Below are 24,164 nucleotides of genomic sequence, written 5' to 3'. Positions count from 1 at the left end.
GCGTACACTCAGATGTACTGAAAAGTCACAGCTGCGGGTAGAGACAAATATCTGATGCCTAAATGCCTGAAACCAGAGCCTGTGAAAGCATCACACAGAGCACACTGAAAGCAAGCAGGAAGGAAGCCAAGGCATGGTGATCCTTTTTTTCTCCTGAGGCTAAAAATATTTTGCACAACAATGCTTTGAGTGGAATGAGGAATCTTCAAGCTTTGTGTATTTTGAGTAAAATTTGAGTGTTTTCTGCTAAAAAGGGTGTGTTGGGGATTTGGACCCGGACACCAACGAGCGAGGGCACAGAAGCACCACTGCTCAGACCCTGCTCCTAGGGTTGAGGGCAGAGAGTGGGCGAATACATCGCAAGGCAAGAAAATGCACATGGTTCTCTCTTCTGCAATATGACTAGAGTCATTTCCATGGTCGTCATCGAACATGACATAAAACGCCTCTATCCTTTAGACCTTTTGGCCCATAATTACAAGAGGATGACTGAGTGAGACGCTCTGCCAAATTTGGCAGCCTCGCACTCAGTCATTTTCAAAATGCAGGGAAGCGCCGTATTTAGTAGAATACAGCGCACCCCTGTGCTTCCCTCTGCGCCAGCTCTAAATTAGCTGCCGAGCACCAACGCAGCCATCCTTGCGCCATGGTACAAGGATGGCTGCGTGGAGGGGGAAATTGTTTTTGTTCAGGAAGGCACACCTTCCTGCACAACAGAAATCTTCAGTGGCGATATGTTCGTGCAGCACACATAGAAAGAGCAAAAATGAGGAGAAATGAAAACATTTCTGCTCGTTTCTCCACTATAACGACACCCATTGTATGGCGCTTGGATTTTGGCGCTGCCACAGATTTACAAAAACTCGTAAAACTGGAGCAGCATCAAAATGCTATGGTGTTGCAGTGGCCCACCCAGAGCAACGCCCATTGCACGCCCCTTCCAGGGAAAGGGCTGCGTGTGAAGGGGCCGTATTTACAAGGTGGTGTTAAGCCACAAAACGTGGTTGAACGGCGTCTTGTAAATACGGCACAGTACATAGTGCCACCGGGGCGTCACTAAAGATGATGTGCCGGTGGCGATAGGGCCTTGTAAGTCTGGCCCTTTCTTTGCTCAAGGTGTATGTTCTTGGTGAAGGTAGGAAAGCCATTTTCGCTCTCATACCTTCCTTCCTTGGCTGGCTTGACCACAGTAGGCCCAGGCTTCAATGGAAAGGTCAAAAAGGGAGCAACTGACTGCCGTAAGGTGTATCGTCTTCTCTTGGTGAGTTGAGACCGATGCCCTTGGAGCGTAGTACCTCACGATGGTGAGGGATAGACACAGCCTCTTTAATTTCAATTTACCTGTCAGGTGAGGTGGTAAATGCAAATAATGTGATAAAGCACAGCAACTTGCTGTTTCTGCCTGGCCTCGAACCAGGGACCTTTCGCGTGTAAGGCGAACGTGATAACCACTACACTACAGAAACAGACATGCCTGCTTATTTGCTTCATGTGGCTATGCATTGGACTGGAACCACTGCACTGGAAACAGACACACCTGCTTTCTTTATGTGGCTATGCTTTGGACTGGAATGCAAGGACTAAGGGACAATATTCATGACGCTCAAAGCTGAGCCTTTCTGACAGGATCTCTTCCTTTGGAAGAAAGGAACTGGGATCACTTTCATTCCAAGAGGTGATTTCAAAACCAGCCCTGCAATTACTTTGGAGAAGCACTGTGCATTTCATGTTCCAACGAGAAGTGCTGCTCCAACACAAAAAAGCAGTTAGAAAGAAATCCCGCACTCCTTCATCATGCCGAACTGCCTCGACACCAGTAGAAAGCATGCAATGCATTCCACCATGGCATCTTACAAGAGTGGAAAGCAGAAATACTCCTGTTTAAAAACAGATCGAACCTATGAAGGCACGGGCTCGTCCGGGATTTGAACCCGGGACCTCTCACACCCAAAGCAAGAATCATACCCCTAGACCAACGAGCCTGCTGCTGCAAAAGCCTTTCAAACATCTTCTGAAGTGTCTTTGTGAAAAAGCAGGGCCACTTGGAGACTCTCCTTCTAAGCGTGCCATAGCAATTGATGTTTTGTGCCAAGGTTTTTTTTTTTGCCTCTAGCAAGGCAAGAGGTAGTCAAGAAGCCCTATGCTAGCAAGCTGAACTGTGGCGCTGATGAGAAAAGCAGACCCTTTCTGGTAGTTGTACGCCTCCGCAGGACCTGGGCCCTTGCACCGTAGACTTCCAGACCAGAAGCACTGAAGGGCCTGCCATCTCTTGCGCCTGAGCCAGAGGAGCATGCCTCTTGTATTCAAGCACAATTGCTCGCTCAGTGCTCGATCAGGCGAGATTTATATGAGTGCCTCACAGGCCTGAAACACTCACCTGGGAGACGCGGGGTGGCTGAATTCCCAGAATGGCCTTCGATAGGAAAATCACCTCCTTTCCTCCCGACTCATTTCAGAATTGGGTGAAAATCGCAAGACAGTGTTCAGGGGTGCATGGGTACTGCCTACTCCCAGCTGCCTCTCTGTCTTCTTCATGTTAATTTCAAGTCACAAGGAGGGACCATTGCCATTCTGCTCCGCCCACCTAACCAGGAAACCCAGGTTGAGCTTGTCTGCCTGTTGTTGTTGCAGGGGCAGTGCCTTCTCTGCCCAAAAGTGGCAGGAGAGCCTCACTTCAAACGATGGAATCAACTGCTTAAGTAGAAACCAGCATGGTAGTTACAGTGATAAGGTGCAGCTCTAACAGAAGGCGTGACTGAGATGCCCCTTCCAGAAATACATGGAATGCTGATTGAGGGCCCAGCCGGAGGGTTGGTGGATTTCTTTTCATATGCTACAGCAGCTTGCAAAGATAGTGTTTTGGGGAGCTGGCTGTGCAAGCAGAGGAAGATTTAAGGGCAGAAAATAGACCTATCAGAAGTGCGATATGAACCCACAACTACATGAGCAAACCAGGATGCTTAGCTTAACTGAAGATCAAGCTCTCTTGAGGCTGCCGCCTTAGACCACTCGGCCATCCTGACAGCTGAGTCTGTGTTTAGGTCTGACTCCTCAGTCTGCACTTGTCGATGCTGCCGCTTGCAATGTTCCTATCAAGGTGACAGGTTTAAAGGCCCCACAATATAACATGGCCAAGAAAAAAAAAAGTAAAAAACAGAATAAGAAACCAGGCACATGCACGACTACGCAAAGATGCAGATAACTTTTTACCGGCCTGCAATAGTAATACAAGTTTTACACAGGTCACAAGTTTTTAAAGGCCATCCCTGAGTGAGACTAAGCTTTTAGGGAGCAAACACAAAAGCAGACACTGCCCATTGTTTCTGCCCGGTCTCGAACCGGGGACCTTTCGCGTGTTAGGCGAACGTGATAACCACTACACTACAGAAACAAGCATGAGGGCTTGACTGAAGGAGCAAAATTCCCCTCATATGTTTGCCCGATTGCCTCTATACTTGATCAGCAGTTGCTCGCAAAGCGAGGAGTAAGTGTGAAAATTGCAGCGTTGTCAGCCAGCAAGCGTACACTCAGATGTACTGAAAAGTCACAGCTGCGGGTAGAGACAAATATCTGATGCCTAAATGCCTGAAACCAGAGCCTGTGAAAGCATCACACAGAGCACACTGAAAGCAAGCAGGAAGGAAGCCAAGGCATGGTGATCCTTTTTTTCTCCTGAGGCTAAAAATATTTTGCACAACAATGCTTTGAGTGGAATGAGGAATCTTCAAGCTTTGTGTATTTTGAGTAAAATTTGTGTGTTTTCTGCTAAAAAGGGTGTGTTGGGGATTTGGACCCGGACACCAACGAGCGAGGGCACAGAAGCACCACTGCTCAGACCCTGCTCCTAGGGTTGAGGGCAGAGAGTGGGCGAATACATCGCAAGGCAAGAAAATGCACATGGTTCTCTCTTCTGCAATATGACTAGAGTCATTTCCATGGTCGTCATCGAACATGACATAAAACGCCTCTATCCTTTAGACCTTTTGGCCCATAATTACAAGAGGATGACTGAGTGAGACGCTCTGCCAAATTTGGCAGCCTCGCACTCAGTCATTTTCAAAATGCAGGGAAGCGCCGTATTTAGTAGAATACAGCGCACCCCTGTGCTTCCCTCTGCGCCAGCTCTAAATTAGCTGCCGAGCACCAACGCAGCCATCCTTGCGCCATGGTACAAGGATGGCTGCGTGGAGGGGGAAATTGTTTTTGTTCAGGAAGGCACACCTTCCTGCACAACAGAAATCTTCAGTGGCGATATGTTCGTGCAGCACACATAGAAAGAGCAAAAATGAGGAGAAATGAAAACATTTCTGCTCGTTTCTCCACTATAACGACACCCATTGTATGGCGCTTGGATTTTGGCGCTGCCACAGATTTACAAAAACTCGTAAAACTGGAGCAGCATCAAAATGCTATGGTGTTGCAGTGGCCCACCCAGAGCAACGCCCATTGCACGCCCCTTCCAGGGAAAGGGCTGCGTGTGAAGGGGCCGTATTTACAAGGTGGTGTTAAGCCACAAAACGTGGTTGAACGGCGTCTTGTAAATACGGCACAGTACATAGTGCCACCGGGGCGTCACTAAAGATGATGTGCCGGTGGCGATAGGGCCTTGTAAGTCTGGCCCTTTCTTTGCTCAAGGTGTATGTTCTTGGTGAAGGTAGGAAAGCCATTTTCGCTCTCATACCTTCCTTCCTTGGCTGGCTTGACCACAGTAGGCCCAGGCTTCAATGGAAAGGTCAAAAAGGGAGCAACTGACTGCCGTAAGGTGTATCGTCTTCTCTTGGTGAGTTGAGACCGATGCCCTTGGAGCGTAGTACCTCACGATGGTGAGGGATAGACACAGCCTCTTTAATTTCAATTTACCTGTCAGGTGAGGTGGTAAATGCAAATAATGTGATAAAGCACAGCAACTTGCTGTTTCTGCCTGGCCTCGAACCAGGGACCTTTCGCGTGTAAGGCGAACGTGATAACCACTACACTACAGAAACAGACATGCCTGCTTATTTGCTTCATGTGGCTATGCATTGGACTGGAACCACTGCACTGGAAACAGACACACCTGCTTTCTTTATGTGGCTATGCTTTGGACTGGAATGCAAGGACTAAGGGACAATATTCATGACGCTCAAAGCTGAGCCTTTCTGACAGGATCTCTTCCTTTGGAAGAAAGGAACTGGGATCACTTTCATTCCAAGAGGTGATTTCAAAACCAGCCCTGCAATTACTTTGGAGAAGCACTGTGCATTTCATGTTCCAACGAGAAGTGCTGCTCCAACACAAAAAAGCAGTTAGAAAGAAATCCCGCACTCCTTCATCATGCCGAACTGCCTCGGCACCAGTAGAAAGCATGCAATGCATTCCACCATGGCATCTTACAAGAGTGGAAAGCAGAAATACTCCTGTTTAAAAACAGATCGAACCTATGAAGGCACGGGCTCGTCCGGGATTTGAACCCGGGACCTCTCACACCCAAAGCGAGAATCATACCCCTAGACCAACGAGCCTGCTGCTGCAAAAGCCTTTCAAACATCTTCTGAAGTGTCTTTGTGAAAAAGCAGGGCCACTTGGAGACTCTCCTTCTAAGCGTGCCATAGCAATTGATGTTTTGTGCCAAGGGGTTTTTTTTTGCCTCTAGCAAGGCAAGAGGTAGTCAAGAAGCCCTATGCTAGCAAGCTGAACTGTGGCGCTGATGAGAAAAGCAGACCCTTTCTGGTAGTTGTACGCCTCCGCAGGACCTGGGCCCTTGCACCGTAGACTTCCAGACCAGAAGCACTGAAGGGCCTGCCATCTCTTGCGCCTGAGCCAGAGGAGCATGCCTCTTGTATTCAAGCACAATTGCTCGCTCAGTGCTCGATCAGGCGAGATTTATATGAGTGCCTCACAGGCCTGAAACACTCACCTGGGAGACGCGGGGTGGCTGAATTCCCAGAATGGCCTTCGATAGGAAAATCACCTCCTTTCCTCCCGACTCATTTCAGAATTGGGTGAAAATCGCAAGACAGTGTTCAGGGGTGCATGGGTACTGCCTACTCCCAGCTGCCTCTCTGTCTTCTTCATGTTAATTTCAAGTCACAAGGAGGGACCATTGCCATTCTGCTCCGCCCACCTAACCAGGAAACCCAGGTTGAGCTTGTCTGCCTGTTGTTGTTGCAGGGGCAGTGCCTTCTCTGCCCAAAAGTGGCAGGAGAGCCTCACTTCAAACGATGGAATCAACTGCTTAAGTAGAAACCAGCATGGTAGTTACAGTGATAAGGTGCAGCTCTAACAGAAGGCGTGACTGAGATGCCCCTTCCAGAAATACATGGAATGCTGATTGAGGGCCCAGCCGGAGGGTTGGTGGATTTCTTTTCATATGCTACAGCAGCTTGCAAAGATAGTGTTGTGGGGAGCTGGCTGTGCAAGCAGAGGAAGATTTAAGGGTAGAAAATAGACCTATCAGAAGTGCGATATGAACCCACAACTACATGAGCAAACCAGGATGCTTAGCTTAACTGAAGATCAAGCTCTCTTGAGGCTGCCGCCTTAGACCACTCGGCCATCCTGACAGCTGAGTCTGTGTTTAGGTCTGACTCCTCAGTCTGCACTTGTCGATGCTGCCGCTTGCAATGTTCCTATCAAGGTGACAGGTTTAAAGGCCCCACAATATAACATGGCCAAGAAAAAAAAAAGTAAAAAACAGAATAAGAAACCAGGCACATGCACGACTACGCAAAGATGCAGATAACTTTTTACCGGCCTGCAATAGTAATACAAGTTTTACACAGGTCACAAGTTTTTAAAGGCCATCCCTGAGTGAGACTAAGCTTTTAGGGAGCAAACACAAAAGCAGACACTGCCCATTGTTTCTGCCCGGTCTCGAACCGGGGACCTTTAGCGTGTTAGGCGAATGTGATAACCACTACACTACAGAAACAAGCATGAGGGCTTGACTGAAGGAGCAAAATTCCCCTCATATGTTTGCCCGATTGCCTCTATACTTGATCAGCAGTTGCTCGCAAAGCGAGGAGTAAGTGTGAAAATTGCAGCGTTGTCAGCCAGCAAGCGTACACTCAGATGTACTGAAAAGTCACAGCTGCGGGTAGAGACAAATATCTGATGCCTAAATGCCTGAAACCAGAGCCTGTGAAAGCATCACACAGAGCACACTGAAAGCAAGCAGGAAGGAAGCCAAGGCATGGTGATCCTTTTTTTCTCCTGAGGCTAAAAATATTTTGCACAACAATGCTTTGAGTGGAATGAGGAATCTTCAAGCTTTGTGTATTTTGAGTAAAATTTGTGTGTTTTCTGCTAAAAAGGGTGTGTTGGGGATTTGGACCCGGACACCAACGAGCGAGGGCACAGAAGCACCACTGCTCAGACCCTGCTCCTAGGGTTGAGGGCAGAGAGTGGGCGAATACATCGCAAGGCAAGAAAATGCACATGGTTCTCTCTTCTGCAATATGACTAGAGTCATTTCCATGGTCGTCATCGAACATGACATAAAACGCCTCTATCCTTTAGACCTTTTGGCCCATAATTACAAGAGGATGACTGAGTGAGACGCTCTGCCAAATTTGGCAGCCTCGCACTCAGTCATTTTCAAAATGCAGGGAAGCGCCGTATTTAGTAGAATACAGCGCACCCCTGTGCTTCCCTCTGCGCCAGCTCTAAATTAGCTGCCGAGCACCAACGCAGCCATCCTATCGCCATGGTACAAGGATGGCTGCGTGGAGGGGGAAATTGTTTTTGTTCAGGAAGGCACACCTTCCTGCACAACAGAAATCTTCAGTGGCGATATGTTCGTGCAGCACACATAGAAAGAGCAAAAATGAGGAGAAATGAAAACATTTCTGCTCGTTTCTCCACTATAACGACACCCATTGTATGGCGCTTGGATTTTGGCGCTGCCACAGATTTACAAAAACTCGTAAAACTGGAGCAGCATCAAAATGCTATGGTGTTGCAGTGGCCCACCCAGAGCAACGCCCATTGCACGCCCCTTCCAGGGAAAGGGCTGCGTGTGAAGGGGCCGTATTTACAAGGTGGTGTTAAGCCACAAAACGTGGTTGAACGGCGTCTTGTAAATACGGCACAGTACATAGTGCCACCGGGGCGTCACTAAAGATGATGTGCCGGTGGCGATAGGGCCTTGTAAGTCTGGCCCTTTCTTTGCTCAAGGTGTATGTTCTTGGTGAAGGTAGGAAAGCCATTTTCGCTCTCATACCTTCCTTCCTTGGCTGGCTTGACCACAGTAGGCCCAGGCTTCAATGGAAAGGTCAAAAAGGGAGCAACTGACTGCCGTAAGGTGTATCGTCTTCTCTTGGTGAGTTGAGACCGATGCCCTTGGAGCGTAGTACCTCACGATGGTGAGGGATAGACACAGCCTCTTTAATTTCAATTTACCTGTCAGGTGAGGTGGTAAATGCAAATAATGTGATAAAGCACAGCAACTTGCTGTTTCTGCCTGGCCTCGAACCAGGGACCTTTCGCGTGTAAGGCGAACGTGATAACCACTACACTACAGAAACAGACATGCCTGCTTATTTGCTTCATGTGGCTATGCATTGGACTGGAACCACTGCACTGGAAACAGACACACCTGCTTTCTTTATGTGGCTATGCTTTGGACTGGAATGCAAGGACTAAGGGACAATATTCATGACGCTCAAAGCTGAGCCTTTCTGACAGGATCTCTTCCTTTGGAAGAAAGGAACTGGGATCACTTTCATTCCAAGAGGTGATTTCAAAACCAGCCCTGCAATTACTTTGGAGAAGCACTGTGCATTTCATGTTCCAACGAGAAGTGCTGCTCCAACACAAAAAAGCAGTTAGAAAGAAATCCCGCACTCCTTCATCATGCCGAACTGCCTCGACACCAGTAGAAAGCATGCAATGCATTCCACCATGGCATCTTACAAGAGTGGAAAGCAGAAATACTCCTGTTTAAAAACAGATCGAACCTATGAAGGCACGGGCTCGTCCGGGATTTGAACCCGGGACCTCTCACACCCAAAGCGAGAATCATACCCCTAGACCAACGAGCCTGCTGCTGCAAAAGCCTTTCAAACATCTTCTGAAGTGTCTTTGTGAAAAAGCAGGGCCACTTGGAGACTCTCCTTCTAAGCGTGCCATAGCAATTGATGTTTTGTGCCAAGGGGTTTTTTTTTGCCTCTAGCAAGGCAAGAGGTAGTCAAGAAGCCCTATGCTAGCAAGCTGAACTGTGGCGCTGATGAGAAAAGCAGACCCTTTCTGGTAGTTGTACGCCTCCGCAGGACCTGGGCCCTTGCACCGTAGACTTCCAGACCAGAAGCACTGAAGGACCTGCCATCTCTTGCGCCTGAGCCAGAGGAGCATGCCTCTTGTATTCAAGCACAATTGCTCGCTCAGTGCTCGATCAGGCGAGATTTATATGAGTGCCTCACAGGCCTGAAACACTCACCTGGGAGACGCGGGGTGGCTGAATTCCCAGAATGGCCTTCGATAGGAAAATCACCTCCTTTCCTCCCGACTCATTTCAGAATTGGGTGAAAATCGCAAGACAGTGTTCAGGGGTGCATGGGTACTGCCTACTCCCAGCTGCCTCTCTGTCTTCTTCATGTTAATTTCAAGTCACAAGGAGGGACCATTGCCATTCTGCTCCGCCCACCTAACCAGGAAACCCAGGTTGAGCTTGTCTGCCTGTTGTTGTTGCAGGGGCAGTGCCTTCTCTGCCCAAAAGTGGCAGGAGAGCCTCACTTCAAACGATGGAATCAACTGCTTAAGTAGAAACCAGCATGGTAGTTACAGTGATAAGGTGCAGCTCTAACAGAAGGCGTGACTGAGATGCCCCTTCCAGAAATACATGGAATGCTGATTGAGGGCCCAGCCGGAGGGTTGGTGGATTTCTTTTCATATGCTACAGCAGCGTGCAAAGATAGTGTTGTGGGGAGCTGGCTGTGCAAGCAGAGGAAGATTTAAGGGCAGAAAATAGACCTATCAGAAGTGCGATATGAACCCACAACTACATGAGCAAACCAGGATGCTTAGCTTAACTGAAGATCAAGCTCTCTTGAGGCTGCCGCCTTAGACCACTCGGCCATCCTGACAGCTGAGTCTGTGTTTAGGTCTGACTCCTCAGTCTGCACTTGTCGATGCTGCCGCTTGCAATGTTCCTATCAAGGTGACAGGTTTAAAGGCCCCACAATATAACATGGCCAAGAAAAAAAAAAGTAAAAAACAGAATAAGAAACCAGGCACATGCACGACTACGCAAAGATGCAGATAACTTTTTACCGGCCTGCAATAGTAATACAAGTTTTACACAGGTCACAAGTTTTTAAAGGCCATCCCTGAGTGAGACTAAGCTTTTAGGGAGCAAACACAAAAGCAGACACTGCCCATTGTTTCTGCCCGGTCTCGAACCGGGGACCTTTCGCGTGTTAGGCGAACGTGATAACCACTACACTACAGAAACAAGCATGAGGGCTTGACTGAAGGAGCAAAATTCCCCTCATATGTTTGCCCGATTGCCTCTATACTTGATCAGCAGTTGCTCGCAAAGCGAGGAGTAAGTGTGAAAATTGCAGCGTTGTCAGCCAGCAAGCGTACACTCAGATGTACTGAAAAGTCACAGCTGCGGGTAGAGACAAATATCTGATGCCTAAATGCCTGAAACCAGAGCCTGTGAAAGCATCACACAGAGCACACTGAAAGCAAGCAGGAAGGAAGCCAAGGCATGGTGATCCTTTTTTTCTCCTGAGGCTAAAAATATTTTGCACAACAATGCTTTGAGTGGAATGAGGAATCTTCAAGCTTTGTGTATTTTGAGTAAAATTTGAGTGTTTTCTGCTAAAAAGGGTGTGTTGGGGATTTGGACCCGGACACCAACGAGCGAGGGCACAGAAGCACCACTGCTCAGACCCTGCTCCTAGGGTTGAGGGCAGAGAGTGGGCGAATACATCGCAAGGCAAGAAAATGCACATGGTTCTCTCTTCTGCAATATGACTAGAGTCATTTCCATGGTCGTCATCGAACATGACATAAAACGCCTCTATCCTTTAGACCTTTTGGCCCATAATTACAAGAGGATGACTGAGTGAGACGCTCTGCCAAATTTGGCAGCCTCGCACTCAGTCATTTTCAAAATGCAGGGAAGCGCCGTATTTAGTAGAATACAGCGCACCCCTGTGCTTCCCTCTGCGCCAGCTCTAAATTAGCTGCCGAGCACCAACGCAGCCATCCTTGCGCCATGGTACAAGGATGGCTGCGTGGAGGGGGAAATTGTTTTTGTTCAGGAAGGCACACCTTCCTGCACAACAGAAATCTTCAGTGGCGATATGTTCGTGCAGCACACATAGAAAGAGCAAAAATGAGGAGAAATGAAAACATTTCTGCTCGTTTCTCCACTATAACGACACCCATTGTATGGCGCTTGGATTTTGGCGCTGCCACAGATTTACAAAAACTCGTAAAACTGGAGCAGCATCAAAATGCTATGGTGTTGCAGTGGCCCACCCAGAGCAACGCCCATTGCACGCCCCTTCCAGGGAAAGGGCTGCGTGTGAAGGGGCCGTATTTACAAGGTGGTGTTAAGCCACAAAACGTGGTTGAACGGCGTCTTGTAAATACGGCACAGTACATAGTGCCACCGGGGCGTCACTAAAGATGATGTGCCGGTGGCGATAGGGCCTTGTAAGTCTGGCCCTTTCTTTGCTCAAGGTGTATGTTCTTGGTGAAGGTAGGAAAGCCATTTTCGCTCTCATACCTTCCTTCCTTGGCTGGCTTGACCACAGTAGGCCCAGGCTTCAATGGAAAGGTCAAAAAGGGAGCAACTGACTGCCGTAAGGTGTATCGTCTTCTCTTGGTGAGTTGAGACCGATGCCCTTGGAGCGTAGTACCTCACGATGGTGAGGGATAGACACAGCCTCTTTAATTTCAATTTACCTGTCAGGTGAGGTGGTAAATGCAAATAATGTGATAAAGCACAGCAACTTGCTGTTTCTGCCTGGCCTCGAACCAGGGACCTTTCGCGTGTAAGGCGAACGTGATAACCACTACACTACAGAAACAGACATGCCTGCTTATTTGCTTCATGTGGCTATGCATTGGACTGGAACCACTGCACTGGAAACAGACACACCTGCTTTCTTTATGTGGCTATGCTTTGGACTGGAATGCAAGGACTAAGGGACAATATTCATGACGCTCAAAGCTGAGCCTTTCTGACAGGATCTCTTCCTTTGGAAGAAAGGAACTGGGATCACTTTCATTCCAAGAGGTGATTTCAAAACCAGCCCTGCAATTACTTTGGAGAAGCACTGTGCATTTCATGTTCCAACGAGAAGTGCTGCTCCAACACAAAAAAGCAGTTAGAAAGAAATCCCGCACTCCTTCATCATGCCGAACTGCCTCGACACCAGTAGAAAGCATGCAATGCATTCCACCATGGCATCTTACAAGAGTGGAAAGCAGAAATACTCCTGTTTAAAAACAGATCGAACCTATGAAGGCACGGGCTCGTCCGGGATTTGAACCCGGGACCTCTCACACCCAAAGCGAGAATCATACCCCTAGACCAACGAGCCTGCTGCTGCAAAAGCCTTTCAAACATCTTCTGAAGTGTCTTTGTGAAAAAGCAGGGCCACTTGGAGACTCTCCTTCTAAGCGTGCCATAGCAATTGATGTTTTGTGCCAAGGGGTTTTTTTTTGCCTCTAGCAAGGCAAGAGGTAGTCAAGAAGCCCTATGCTAGCAAGCTGAACTGTGGCGCTGATGAGAAAAGCAGACCCTTTCTGGTAGTTGTACGCCTCCGCAGGACCTGGGCCCTTGCACCGTAGACTTCCAGACCAGAAGCACTGAAGGGCCTGCCATCTCTTGCGCCTGAGCCAGAGGAGCATGCCTCTTGTATTCAAGCACAATTGCTCGCTCAGTGCTCGATCAGGCGAGATTTATATGAGTGCCTCACAGGCCTGAAACACTCACCTGGGAGACGCGGGGTGGCTGAATTCCCAGAATGGCCTTCGATAGGAAAATCACCTCCTTTCCTCCCGACTCATTTCAGAATTGGGTGAAAATCGCAAGACAGTGTTCAGGGGTGCATGGGTACTGCCTACTCCCAGCTGCCTCTCTGTCTTCTTCATGTTAATTTCAAGTCACAAGGAGGGACCATTGCCATTCTGCTCCGCCCACCTAACCAGGAAACCCAGGTTGAGCTTGTCTGCCTGTTGTTGTTGCAGGGGCAGTGCCTTCTCTGCCCAAAAGTGGCAGGAGAGCCTCACTTCAAACGATGGAATCAACTGCTTAAGTAGAAACCAGCATGGTAGTTACAGTGATAAGGTGCAGCTCTAACAGAAGGCGTGACTGAGAGGCCCCTTCCAGAAATACATGGAATGCTGATTGAGGGCCCAGCCGGAGGGTTGGTGGATTTCTTTTCATATGCTACAGCAGCTTGCAAAGATAGTGTTGTGGGGAGCTGGCTGTGCAAGCAGAGGAAGATTTAAGGGCAGAAAATAGACCTATCAGAAGTGCGATATGAACCCACAACTACATGAGCAAACCAGGATGCTTAGCTTAACTGAAGATCAAGCTCTCTTGAGGCTGCCGCCTTAGACCACTCGGCCATCCTGACAGCTGAGTCTGTGTTTAGGTCTGACTCCTCAGTCTGCACTTGTCGATGCTGCCGCTTGCAATGTTCCTATCAAGGTGACAGGTTTAAAGGCCCCACAATATAACATGGCCAAGAAAAAAAAAAGTAAAAAACAGAATAAGAAACCAGGCACATGCACGACTACGCAAAGATGCAGATAACTTTTTACCGGCCTGCAATAGTAATACAAGTTTTACACAGGTCACAAGTTTTTAAAGGCCATCCCTGAGTGAGACTAAGCTTTTAGGGAGCAAACACAAAAGCAGACACTGCCCATTGTTTCTGCCCGGTCTCGAACCGGGGACCTTTCGCGTGTTAGGCGAACGTGATAACCACTACACTACAGAAACAAGCATGAGGGCTTGACTGAAGGAGCAAAATTCCCCTCATATGTTTGCCCGATTGCCTCTATACTTGATCAGCAGTTGCTCGCAAAGCGAGGAGTAAGTGTGAAAATTGCAGCGTTGTCAGCCAGCAAGCGTACACTCAGATGTACTGAAAAGTCACAGCTGCGGGTAGAGACAAATATCTGATGCCTAAATGCCTGAAACCAGAGCCTGTGAAAGCATCACACAGAGCACACTGAAAGCAAGCAGGAAGGAAGCCAAGGCATGGTGATCCTTTTTTTCTCCTGAGGCTAAAAATATTTTGCACAACAATGCTTTGAGTGGAATGAGGAATCTTCAAGCTTTGTGTATTTTGAGTAAAATTTGTGTGTTTTCTGCTAAAAAGGGTGTGTTGGGGATTTGGACCCGGACACCAACGAGCGAGGGCACAGAAGCACCACTGCTCAGACCCTGCTCCTAGGGTTGAGGGCAGAGAGTGGGCGAATACATCGCAAGGCAAGAAAATGCACATGGTTCTCTCTTCTGCAATATGACTAGAGTCATTTCCATGGTCGTCATCGAACATGACATAAAACGCCTCTATCCTTTAGACCTTTTGGCCCATAATTACAAGAGGATGACTGAGTGAGACGCTCTGCCAAATTTGGCAGCCTCGCACTCAGTCATTTTCAAAATGCAGGGAAGCGCCGTATTTAGTAGAATACAGCGCACCCCTGTGCTTCCCTCTGCGCCAGCTCTAAATTAGCTGCCGAGCACCAACGCAGCCATCCTTGCGCCATGGTACAAGGATGGCTGCGTGGAGGGGGAAATTGTTTTTGTTCAGGAAGGCACACCTTCCTGCACAACAGAAATCTTCAGTGGCGATATGTTCGTGCAGCACACATAGAAAGAGCAAAAATGAGGAGAAATGAAAACATTTCTGCTCGTTTCTCCACTATAACGACACCCATTGTATGGCGCTTGGATTTTGGCGCTGCCACAGATTTACAAAAACTCGTAAAACTGGAGCAGCATCAAAATGCTATGGTGTTGCAGTGGCCCACCCAGAGCAACGCCCATTGCACGCCCCTTCCAGGGAAAGGGCTGCGTGTGAAGGGGCCGTATTTACAAGGTGGTGTTAAGCCACAAAACGTGGTTGAACGGCGTCTTGTAAATACGGCACAGTACATAGTGCCACCGGGGCGTCACTAAAGATGATGTGCCGGTGGCGATAGGGCCTTGTAAGTCTGGCCCTTTCTTTGCTCAAGGTGTATGTTCTTGGTGAAGGTAGGAAAGCCATTTTCGCTCTCATACCTTCCTTCCTTGGCTGGCTTGACCACAGTAGGCCCAGGCTTCAATGGAAAGGTCAAAAAGGGAGCAACTGACTGCCGTAAGGTGTATCGTCTTCTCTTGGTGAGTTGAGACCGATGCCCTTGGAGCGTAGTACCTCACGATGGTGAGGGATAGACACAGCCTCTTTAATTTCAATTTACCTGTCAGGTGAGGTGGTAAATGCAAATAATGTGATAAAGCACAGCAACTTGCTGTTTCTGCCTGGCCTCGAACCAGGGACCTTTCGCGTGTAAGGCGAACGTGATAACCACTACACTACAGAAACAGACATGCCTGCTTATTTGCTTCATGTGGCTATGCATTGGACTGGAACCACTGCACTGGAAACAGACACACCTGCTTTCTTTATGTGGCTATGCTTTGGACTGGAATGCAAGGACTAAGGGACAATATTCATGACGCTCAAAGCTGAGCCTTTCTGACAGGATCTCTTCCTTTGGAAGAAAGGAACTGGGATCACTTTCATTCCAAGAGGTGATTTCAAAACCAGCCCTGCAATTACTTTGGAGAAGCACTGTGCATTTCATGTTCCAACGAGAAGTGCTGCTCCAACACAAAAAAGCAGTTAGAAAGAAATCCCGCACTCCTTCATCATGCCGAACTGCCTCGACACCAGTAGAAAGCATGCAATGCATTCCACCATGGCATCTTACAAGAGTGGAAAGCAGAAATACTCCTGTTTAAAAACAGATCGAACCTATGAAGGCACGGGCTCGTCCGGGATTTGAACCCGGGACCTCTCACACCCAAAGCGAGAATCATACCCCTAGACCAACGAGCCTGCTGCTGCAAAAGCCTTTCAAACATCTTCTGAAGTGTCTTTGTGAAAAAGCAGGGCCACTTGGAGACTCTCCTTCTAAGCGTGCCATAGCAATTGATGTTTTGTGCCAAGGGTTTTTTTTTTGCCTCTAGCAAGGCAAGAGGTAGTCAAGAAGCCCTATGCTAGCAAGCTGAACTGTGGCGCTGATGAGAAAAGCAGACCCTTTCTGGTAGTTGTACGCCTCCGCAGGACCTGGGCCCTTGCACCGTAGACTTCCAGACCAGAAGCACTGAAGGGCCTGCCATCTCTTGCGCCTGAGCCAGAGGAGCATGCCTCTTGTATTCAAGCACAATTGCTCGCTCAGTGCTCGATCAGGCGAGATTTATATGAGTGCCTCACAGGCCTGAAACACTCACCTGGGAGACGCGGGGTGGCTGAATTCCCAGAATGGCCTTCGATAGGAAAATCACCTCCTTTCCTCCCGACTCATTTCAGAATTGGGTGAAAATCGCAAGACAGTGTTCAGGGGTGCATGGGTACTGCCTACTCCCAGCTGCCTCTCTGTCTTCTTCATGTTAATTTCAAGTCACAAGGAGGGACCATTGCCATTCTGCTCCGCCCACCTAACCAGGAAACCCAGGTTGAGCTTGTCTGCCTGTTGTTGTTGCAGGGGCAGTGCCTTCTCTGCCCAAAAGTGGCAGGAGAGCCTCACTTCAAACGATGGAATCAACTGCTTAAGTAGAAACCAGCATGGTAGTTACAGTGATAAGGTGCAGCTCTAACAGAAGGCGTGACTGAGATGCCCCTTCCAGAAATACATGGAATGCTGATTGAGGGCCCAGCCGGAGGGTTGGTGGATTTCTTTTCATATGCTACAGCAGCTTGCAAAGATAGTGTTGTGGGGAGCTGGCTGTGCAAGCAGAGGAAGATTTAAGGGCAGAAAATAGACCTATCAGAAGTGCGATATGAACCCACAACTACATGAGCAAACCAGGATGCTTAGCTTAACTGAAGATCAAGCTCTCTTGAGGCTGCCGCCTTAGACCACTCGGCCATCCTGACAGCTGAGTCTGTGTTTAGGTCTGACTCCTCAGTCTGCACTTGTCGATGCTGCCGCTTGCAATGTTCCTATCAAGGTGACAGGTTTAAAGGCCCCACAATATAACATGGCCAAGAAAAAAAAAAGTAAAAAACAGAATAAGAAACCAGGCACATGCACGACTACGCAAAGATGCAGATAACTTTTTACCGGCCTGCAATAGTAATACAAGTTTTACACAGGTCACAAGTTTTTAAAGGCCATCCCTGAGTGAGACTAAGCTTTTAGGGAGCAAACACAAAAGCAGACACTGCCCATTGTTTCTGCCCGGTCTCGAACCGGGGACCTTTCGCGTGTTAGGCGAACGTGATAACCACTACACTACAGAAACAAGCATGAGGGCTTGACTGAAGGAGCAAAATTCCCCTCATATGTTTGCCCGATTGCCTCTATACTTGATCAGCAGTTGCTCGCAAAGCGAGGAGTAAGTGTGAAAATTGCAGCGTTGTCAGCCAGCAAGCGTACACTCAGATGTACTGAAAAGTCACAGCTGCGGGTAGAGACAAATATCTGATGCCTAAATGCCTGAAACCAGAGCCTGTGAAAGCATCACACAGAGCACACTGAAAGCAAGCAGGAAGGAAGCCAAGGCATGGTGATCCTTTTTTTCTCCTGAGGCTAAAAATATTTTGCACAACAATGCTTTGAGTGGAATGAGGAATCTTCAAGCTTTGTGTATTTTGAGTAAAATTTGTGTGTTTTCTGCTAAAAAGGGTGTGTTGGGGATTTGGACCCGGACACCAACGAGCGAGGGCACAGAAGCACCACTGCTCAGACCCTGCTCCTAGGGTTGAGGGCAGAGAGTGGGCGAATACATCGCAAGGCAAGAAAATGCACATGGTTCTCTCTTCTGCAATATGACTAGAGTCATTTCCATGGTCGTCATCGAACATGACATAAAACGCCTCTATCCTTTAGACCTTTTGGCCCATAATTACAAGAGGATGACTGAGTGAGACGCTCTGCCAAATTTGGCAGCCTCGCACTCAGTCATTTTCAAAATGCAGGGAAGCGCCGTATTTAGTAGAATACAGCGCACCCCTGTGCTTCCCTCTGCGCCAGCTCTAAATTAGCTGCCGAGCACCAACGCAGCCATCCTTGCGCCATGGTACAAGGATGGCTGCGTGGAGGGGGAAATTGTTTTTGTTCAGGAAGGCACACCTTCCTGCACAACAGAAATCTTCAGTGGCGATATGTTCGTGCAGCACACATAGAAAGAGCAAAAATGAGGAGAAATGAAAACATTTCTGCTCGTTTCTCCACTATAACGACACCCATTGTATGGCGCTTGGATTTTGGCGCTGCCACAGATTTACAAAAACTCGTAAAACTGGAGCAGCATCAAAATGCTATGGTGTTGCAGTGGCCCACCCAGAGCAACGCCCATTGCACGCCCCTTCCAGGGAAAGGGCTGCGTGTGAAGGGGCCGTATTTACAAGGTGGTGTTAAGCCACAAAACGTGGTTGAACGGCGTCTTGTAAATACGGCACAGTACATAGTGCCACCGGGGCGTCACTAAAGATGATGTGCCGGTGGCGATAGGGCCTTGTAAGTCTGGCCCTTTCTTTGCTCAAGGTGTATGTTCTTGGTGAAGGTAGGAAAGCCATTTTCGCTCTCATACCTTCCTTCCTTGGCTGGCTTGACCACAGTAGGCCCAGGCTTCAATGGAAAGGTCAAAAAGGGAGCAACTGACTGCCGTAAGGTGTATCGTCTTCTCTTGGTGAGTTGAGACCGATGCCCTTGGAGCGTAGTACCTCACGATGGTGAGGGATAGACACAGCCTCTTTAATTTCAATTTACCTGTCAGGTGAGGTGGTAAATGCAAATAATGTGATAAAGCACAGCAACTTGCTGTTTCTGCCTGTCCTCGAACCAGGGACCTTTCGCGTGTAAGGCGAACGTGATAACCACTACACTACAGAAACAGACATGCCTGCTTATTTGCTTCATGTGGCTATGCATTGGACTGGAACCACTGCACTGGAAACAGACACACCTGCTTTCTTTATGTGGCTATGCTTTGGACTGGAATGCAAGGACTAAGGGACAATATTCATGACGCTCAAAGCTGAGCCTTTCTGACAGGATCTCTTCCTTTGGAAGAAAGGAACTGGGATCACTTTCATTCCAAGAGGTGATTTCAAAACCAGCCCTGCAATTACTTTGGAGAAGCACTGTGCATTTCATGTTCCAACGAGAAGTGCTGCTCCAACACAAAAAAGCAGTTAGAAAGAAATCCCGCACTCCTTCATCATGCCGAACTGCCTCGACACCAGTAGAAAGCATGCAATGCATTCCACCATGGCATCTTACAAGAGTGGAAAGCAGAAATACTCCTGTTTAAAAACAGATCGAACCTATGAAGGCACGGGCTCGTCCGGGATTTGAACCCGGGACCTCTCACACCCAAAGCGAGAATCATACCCCTAGACCAACGAGCCTGCTGCTGCAAAAGCCTTTCAAACATCTTCTGAAGTGTCTTTGTGAAAAAGCAGGGCCACTTGGAGACTCTCCTTCTAAGCGTGCCATAGCAATTGATGTTTTGTGCCAAGGGTTTTTTTTTTGCCTCTAGCAAGGCAAGAGGTAGTCAAGAAGCCCTATGCTAGCAAGCTGAACTGTGGCGCTGATGAGAAAAGCAGACCCTTTCTGGTAGTTGTACGCCTCCGCAGGACCTGGGCCCTTGCACCGTAGACTTCCAGACCAGAAGCACTGAAGGGCCTGCCATCTCTTGCGCCTGAGCCAGAGGAGCATGCCTCTTGTATTCAAGCACAATTGCTCGCTCAGTGCTCGATCAGGCGAGATTTATATGAGTGCCTCACAGGCCTGAAACACTCACCTGGGAGACGCGGGGTGGCTGAATTCCCAGAATGGCCTTCGATAGGAAAATCACCTCCTTTCCTCCCGACTCATTTCAGAATTGGGTGAAAATCGCAAGACAGTGTTCAGGGGTGCATGGGTACTGCCTACTCCCAGCTGCCTCTCTGTCTTCTTCATGTTAATTTCAAGTCACAAGGAGGGACCATTGCCATTCTGCTCCGCCCACCTAACCAGGAAACCCAGGTTGAGCTTGTCTGCCTGTTGTTGTTGCAGGGGCAGTGCCTTCTCTGCCCAAAAGTGGCAGGAGAGCCTCACTTCAAACGATGGAATCAACTGCTTAAGTAGAAACCAGCATGGTAGTTACAATGATAAGGTGCAGCTCTAACAGAAGGCGTGACTGAGATGCCCCTTCCAGAAATACATGGAATGCTGATTGAGGGCCCAGCCGGAGGGTTGGTGGATTTCTTTTCATATGCTACAGCAGCTTGCAAAGATAGTGTTGTGGGGAGCTGGCTGTGCAAGCAGAGGAAGATTTAAGGGCAGAAAATAGACCTATCAGAAGTGCGATATGAACCCACAACTACATGAGCAAACCAGGATGCTTAGCTTAACTGAAGATCAAGCTCTCTTGAGGCTGCCGCCTTAGACCACTCGGCCATCCTGACAGCTGAGTCTGTGTTTAGGTCTGACTCCTCAGTCTGCACTTGTCGATGCTGCCGCTTGCAATGTTCCTATCAAGGTGACAGGTTTAAAGGCCCCACAATATAACATGGCCAAGAAAAAAAAAAGTAAAAAACAGAATAAGAAACCAGGCACATGCACGACTACGCAAAGATGCAGATAACTTTTTACCGGCCTGCAATAGTAATACAAGTTTTACACAGGTCACAAGTTTTTAAAGGCCATCCCTGAGTGAGACTAAGCTTTTAGGGAGCAAACACAAAAGCAGACACTGCCCATTGTTTCTGCCCGGTCTCGAACCGGGGACCTTTCGCGTGTTAGGCGAACGTGATAACCACTACACTACAGAAACAAGCATGAGGGCTTGACTGAAGGAGCAAAATTCCCCTCATATGTTTGCCCGATTGCCTCTATACTTGATCAGCAGTTGCTCGCAAAGCGAGGAGTAAGTGTGAAAATTGCAGCGTTGTCAGCCAGCAAGCGTACACTCAGATGTACTGAAAAGTCACAGCTGCGGGTAGAGACAAATATCTGATGCCTAAATGCCTGAAACCAGAGCCTCTGAAAGCATCACACAGAGCACACTGAAAGCAAGCAGGAAGGAAGCCAAGGCATGGTGATCCTTTTTTTCTCCTGAGGCTAAAAATATTTTGCACAACAATGCTTTGAGTGGAATGAGGAATCTTCAAGCTTTGTGTATTTTGAGTAAAATTTGTGTGTTTTCTGCTAAAAAGGGTGTGTTGGGGATTTGGACCCGGACACCAACGAGCGAGGGCACAGAAGCACCACTGCTCAGACCCTGCTCCTAGGGTTGAGGGCAGAGAGTGGGCGAATACATCGCAAGGCAAGAAAATGCACATGGTTCTCTCTTCTGCAATATGACTAGAGTCATTTCCATGGTCGTCATCGAACATGACATAAAACGCCTCTATCCTTTAGACCTTTTGGCCCATAATTACAAGAGGATGACTGAGTGAGACGCTCTGCCAAATTTGGCAGCCTCGCACTCAGTCATTTTCAAAATGCAGGGAAGCGCCGTATTTAGTAGAATACAGCGCACCCCTGTGCTTCCCTCTGCGCCAGCTCTAAATTAGCTGCCGAGCACCAACGCAGCCATCCTTGCGCCATGGTACAAGGATGGCTGCGTGGAGGGGGAAATTGTTTTTGTTCAGGAAGGCACACCTTCCTGCACAACAGAAATCTTCAGTGGCGATATGTTCGTGCAGCACACATAGAAAGAGCAAAAATGAGGAGAAATGAAAACATTTCTGCTCGTTTCTCCACTATAACGACACCCATTGTATGGCGCTTGGATTTTGGCGCTGCCACAGATTTACAAAAACTCGTAAAACTGGAGCAGCATCAAAATGCTATGGTGTTGCAGTGGCCCACCCAGAGCAACGCCCATTGCACGCCCCTTCCAGGGAAAGGGCTGCGTGTGAAGGGGCCGTATTTACAAGGTGGTGTTAAGCCACAAAACGTGGTTGAACGGCGTCTTGTAAATACGGCACAGTACATAGTGCCACCGGGGCGTCACTAAAGATGATGTGCCGGTGGCGATAGGGCCTTGTAAGTCTGGCCCTTTCTTTGCTCAAGGTGTATGTTCTTGGTGAAGGTAGGAAAGCCATTTTCGCTCTCATACCTTCCTTCCTTGGCTGGCTTGACCACAGTAGGCCCAGGCTTCAATGGAAAGGTCAAAAAGGGAGCAACTGACTGCCGTAAGGTGTATCGTCTTCTCTTGGTGAGTTGAGACCGATGCCCTTGGAGCGTAGTACCTCACGATGGTGAGGGATAGACACAGCCTCTTTAATTTCAATTTACCTGTCAGGTGAGGTGGTAAATGCAAATAATGTGATAAAGCACAGCAACTTGCTGTTTCTGCCTGTCCTCGAACCAGGGACCTTTCGCGTGTAAGGCGAACGTGATAACCACTACACTACAGAAACAGACATGCCTGCTTATTTGCTTCATGTGGCTATGCATTGGACTGGAACCACTGCACTGGAAACAGACACACCTGCTTTCTTTATGTGGCTATGCTTTGGACTGGAATGCAAGGACTAAGGGACAATATTCATGACGCTCAAAGCTGAGCCTTTCTGACAGGATCTCTTCCTTTGGAAGAAAGGAACTGGGATCACTTTCATTCCAAGAGGTGATTTCAAAACCAGCCCTGCAATTACTTTGGAGAAGCACTGTGCATTTCATGTTCCAACGAGAAGTGCTGCTCCAACACAAAAAAGCAGTTAGAAAGAAATCCCGCACTCCTTCATCATGCCGAACTGCCTCGACACCAGTAGAAAGCATGCAATGCATTCCACCATGGCATCTTACAAGAGTGGAAAGCAGAAATACTCATGTTTAAAAACAGATCGAACCTATGAAGGCACGGGCTCGTCCGGGATTTGAACCCGGGACCTCTCACACCCAAAGCGAGAATCATACCCCTAGACCAACGAGCCTGCTGCTGCAAAAGCCTTTCAAACATCTTCTGAAGTGTCTTTGTGAAAAAGCAGGGCCACTTGGAGACTCTCCTTCTAAGCGTGCCATAGCAATTGATGTTTTGTGCCAAGGGGTTTTTTTTTGCCTCTAGCAAGGCACGAGGTAGTCAAGAAGCCCTATGCTAGCAAGCTGAACTGTGGCGCTGATGAGAAAAGCAGACCCTTTCTGGTAGTTGTACGCCTCCGCAGGACCTGGGCCCTTGCACCGTAGACTTCCAGACCAGAAGCACTGAAGGGCCTGCCATCTCTTGCGCCTGAGCCAGAGGAGCATGCCTCTTGTATTCAAGCACAATTGCTCGCTCAGTGCTCGATCAGGCGAGATTTATATGAGTGCCTCACAGGCCTGAAACACTCACCTGGGAGACGCGGGGTGGCTGAATTCCCAGAATGGCCTTCGATAGGAAAATCACCTCCTTTCCTCCCGACTCATTTCAGAATTGGGTGAAAATCGCAAGACAGTGTTCAGGGGTGCATGGGTACTGCCTACTCCCAGCTGCCTCTCTGTCTTCTTCATGTTAATTTCAAGTCACAAGGAGGGACCATTGCCATTCTGCTCCGCCCACCTAACCAGGAAACCCAGGTTGAGCTTGTCTGCCTGTTGTTGTTGCAGGGGCAGTGCCTTCTCTGCCCAAAAGTGGCAGGAGAGCCTCACTTCAAACGATGGAATCAACTGCTTAAGTAGAAACCAGCATGGTAGTTACAATGATAAGGTGCAGCTCTAACAGAAGGCGTGACTGAGATGCCCCTTCCAGAAATACATGGAATGCTGATTGAGGGCCCAGCCGGAGGGTTGGTGGATTTCTTTTCATATGCTACAGCAGCTTGCAAAGATAGTGTTGTGGGGAGCTGGCTGTGCAAGCAGAGGAAGATTTAAGGGCAGAAAATAGACCTATCAGAAGTGCGATATGAACCCACAACTACATGAGCAAACCAGGATGCTTAGCTTAACTGAAGATCAAGCTCTCTTGAGGCTGCCGCCTTAGACCACTCGGCCATCCTGACAGCTGAGTCTGTGTTTAGGTCTGACTC

General features: G+C 48.4%; 18 non-coding genes across 18 annotated transcripts; all 18 read right to left on the bottom strand.

Moving 5' to 3' along the window:
* Positions 1 to 1,393: 1,393 nt before the first annotated feature.
* On the bottom strand, positions 1,394 to 1,466 carry TRNAV-UAC (transfer RNA valine (anticodon UAC)). The gene has a single exon. It is a non-coding gene; the product is annotated as a tRNA-Val (tRNA).
* Positions 1,467 to 1,910: 444 nt separating this feature from the next.
* On the bottom strand, positions 1,911 to 1,982 carry TRNAP-UGG (transfer RNA proline (anticodon UGG)). Its single transcript has one exon. It is a non-coding gene; the product is annotated as a tRNA-Pro (tRNA).
* Positions 1,983 to 3,318: 1,336 nt separating this feature from the next.
* TRNAV-AAC (transfer RNA valine (anticodon AAC)) lies at positions 3,319 to 3,391 on the bottom strand. Its single transcript has one exon. It is a non-coding gene; the product is annotated as a tRNA-Val (tRNA).
* Positions 3,392 to 4,912: 1,521 nt separating this feature from the next.
* Positions 4,913 to 4,985, bottom strand: TRNAV-UAC (transfer RNA valine (anticodon UAC)). Its single transcript has one exon. It is a non-coding gene; the product is annotated as a tRNA-Val (tRNA).
* Positions 4,986 to 5,429: 444 nt separating this feature from the next.
* Positions 5,430 to 5,501, bottom strand: TRNAP-UGG (transfer RNA proline (anticodon UGG)). Its single transcript has one exon. It is a non-coding gene; the product is annotated as a tRNA-Pro (tRNA).
* A 1,336-nt stretch (positions 5,502 to 6,837) lies between these two features.
* On the bottom strand, positions 6,838 to 6,910 carry TRNAV-AAC (transfer RNA valine (anticodon AAC)). Its single transcript has one exon. It is a non-coding gene; the product is annotated as a tRNA-Val (tRNA).
* Positions 6,911 to 8,431: 1,521 nt separating this feature from the next.
* On the bottom strand, positions 8,432 to 8,504 carry TRNAV-UAC (transfer RNA valine (anticodon UAC)). The gene has a single exon. It is a non-coding gene; the product is annotated as a tRNA-Val (tRNA).
* Positions 8,505 to 8,948: 444 nt separating this feature from the next.
* Positions 8,949 to 9,020, bottom strand: TRNAP-UGG (transfer RNA proline (anticodon UGG)). Its single transcript has one exon. It is a non-coding gene; the product is annotated as a tRNA-Pro (tRNA).
* A 1,336-nt stretch (positions 9,021 to 10,356) lies between these two features.
* On the bottom strand, positions 10,357 to 10,429 carry TRNAV-AAC (transfer RNA valine (anticodon AAC)). Its single transcript has one exon. It is a non-coding gene; the product is annotated as a tRNA-Val (tRNA).
* A 1,521-nt stretch (positions 10,430 to 11,950) lies between these two features.
* On the bottom strand, positions 11,951 to 12,023 carry TRNAV-UAC (transfer RNA valine (anticodon UAC)). Its single transcript has one exon. It is a non-coding gene; the product is annotated as a tRNA-Val (tRNA).
* Positions 12,024 to 12,467: 444 nt separating this feature from the next.
* TRNAP-UGG (transfer RNA proline (anticodon UGG)) lies at positions 12,468 to 12,539 on the bottom strand. Its single transcript has one exon. It is a non-coding gene; the product is annotated as a tRNA-Pro (tRNA).
* Positions 12,540 to 13,875: 1,336 nt separating this feature from the next.
* TRNAV-AAC (transfer RNA valine (anticodon AAC)) lies at positions 13,876 to 13,948 on the bottom strand. Its single transcript has one exon. It is a non-coding gene; the product is annotated as a tRNA-Val (tRNA).
* Positions 13,949 to 15,469: 1,521 nt separating this feature from the next.
* Positions 15,470 to 15,542, bottom strand: TRNAV-UAC (transfer RNA valine (anticodon UAC)). The gene has a single exon. It is a non-coding gene; the product is annotated as a tRNA-Val (tRNA).
* A 444-nt stretch (positions 15,543 to 15,986) lies between these two features.
* TRNAP-UGG (transfer RNA proline (anticodon UGG)) lies at positions 15,987 to 16,058 on the bottom strand. The gene has a single exon. It is a non-coding gene; the product is annotated as a tRNA-Pro (tRNA).
* A 1,336-nt stretch (positions 16,059 to 17,394) lies between these two features.
* On the bottom strand, positions 17,395 to 17,467 carry TRNAV-AAC (transfer RNA valine (anticodon AAC)). The gene has a single exon. It is a non-coding gene; the product is annotated as a tRNA-Val (tRNA).
* Positions 17,468 to 19,505: 2,038 nt separating this feature from the next.
* Positions 19,506 to 19,577, bottom strand: TRNAP-UGG (transfer RNA proline (anticodon UGG)). Its single transcript has one exon. It is a non-coding gene; the product is annotated as a tRNA-Pro (tRNA).
* Positions 19,578 to 20,913: 1,336 nt separating this feature from the next.
* On the bottom strand, positions 20,914 to 20,986 carry TRNAV-AAC (transfer RNA valine (anticodon AAC)). Its single transcript has one exon. It is a non-coding gene; the product is annotated as a tRNA-Val (tRNA).
* Positions 20,987 to 23,024: 2,038 nt separating this feature from the next.
* Positions 23,025 to 23,096, bottom strand: TRNAP-UGG (transfer RNA proline (anticodon UGG)). Its single transcript has one exon. It is a non-coding gene; the product is annotated as a tRNA-Pro (tRNA).
* Positions 23,097 to 24,164: the final 1,068 nt, after the last annotated feature.

The sequence above is a fragment of the Pleurodeles waltl genome, chromosome 10 (genome assembly GCF_031143425.1).
Source record: "Pleurodeles waltl isolate 20211129_DDA chromosome 10, aPleWal1.hap1.20221129, whole genome shotgun sequence".
In the NCBI taxonomy this organism is placed as follows: domain Eukaryota; kingdom Metazoa; phylum Chordata; class Amphibia; order Caudata; family Salamandridae; genus Pleurodeles; species Pleurodeles waltl.
This window is presented reverse-complemented; position numbering and strand designations above follow the sequence as displayed.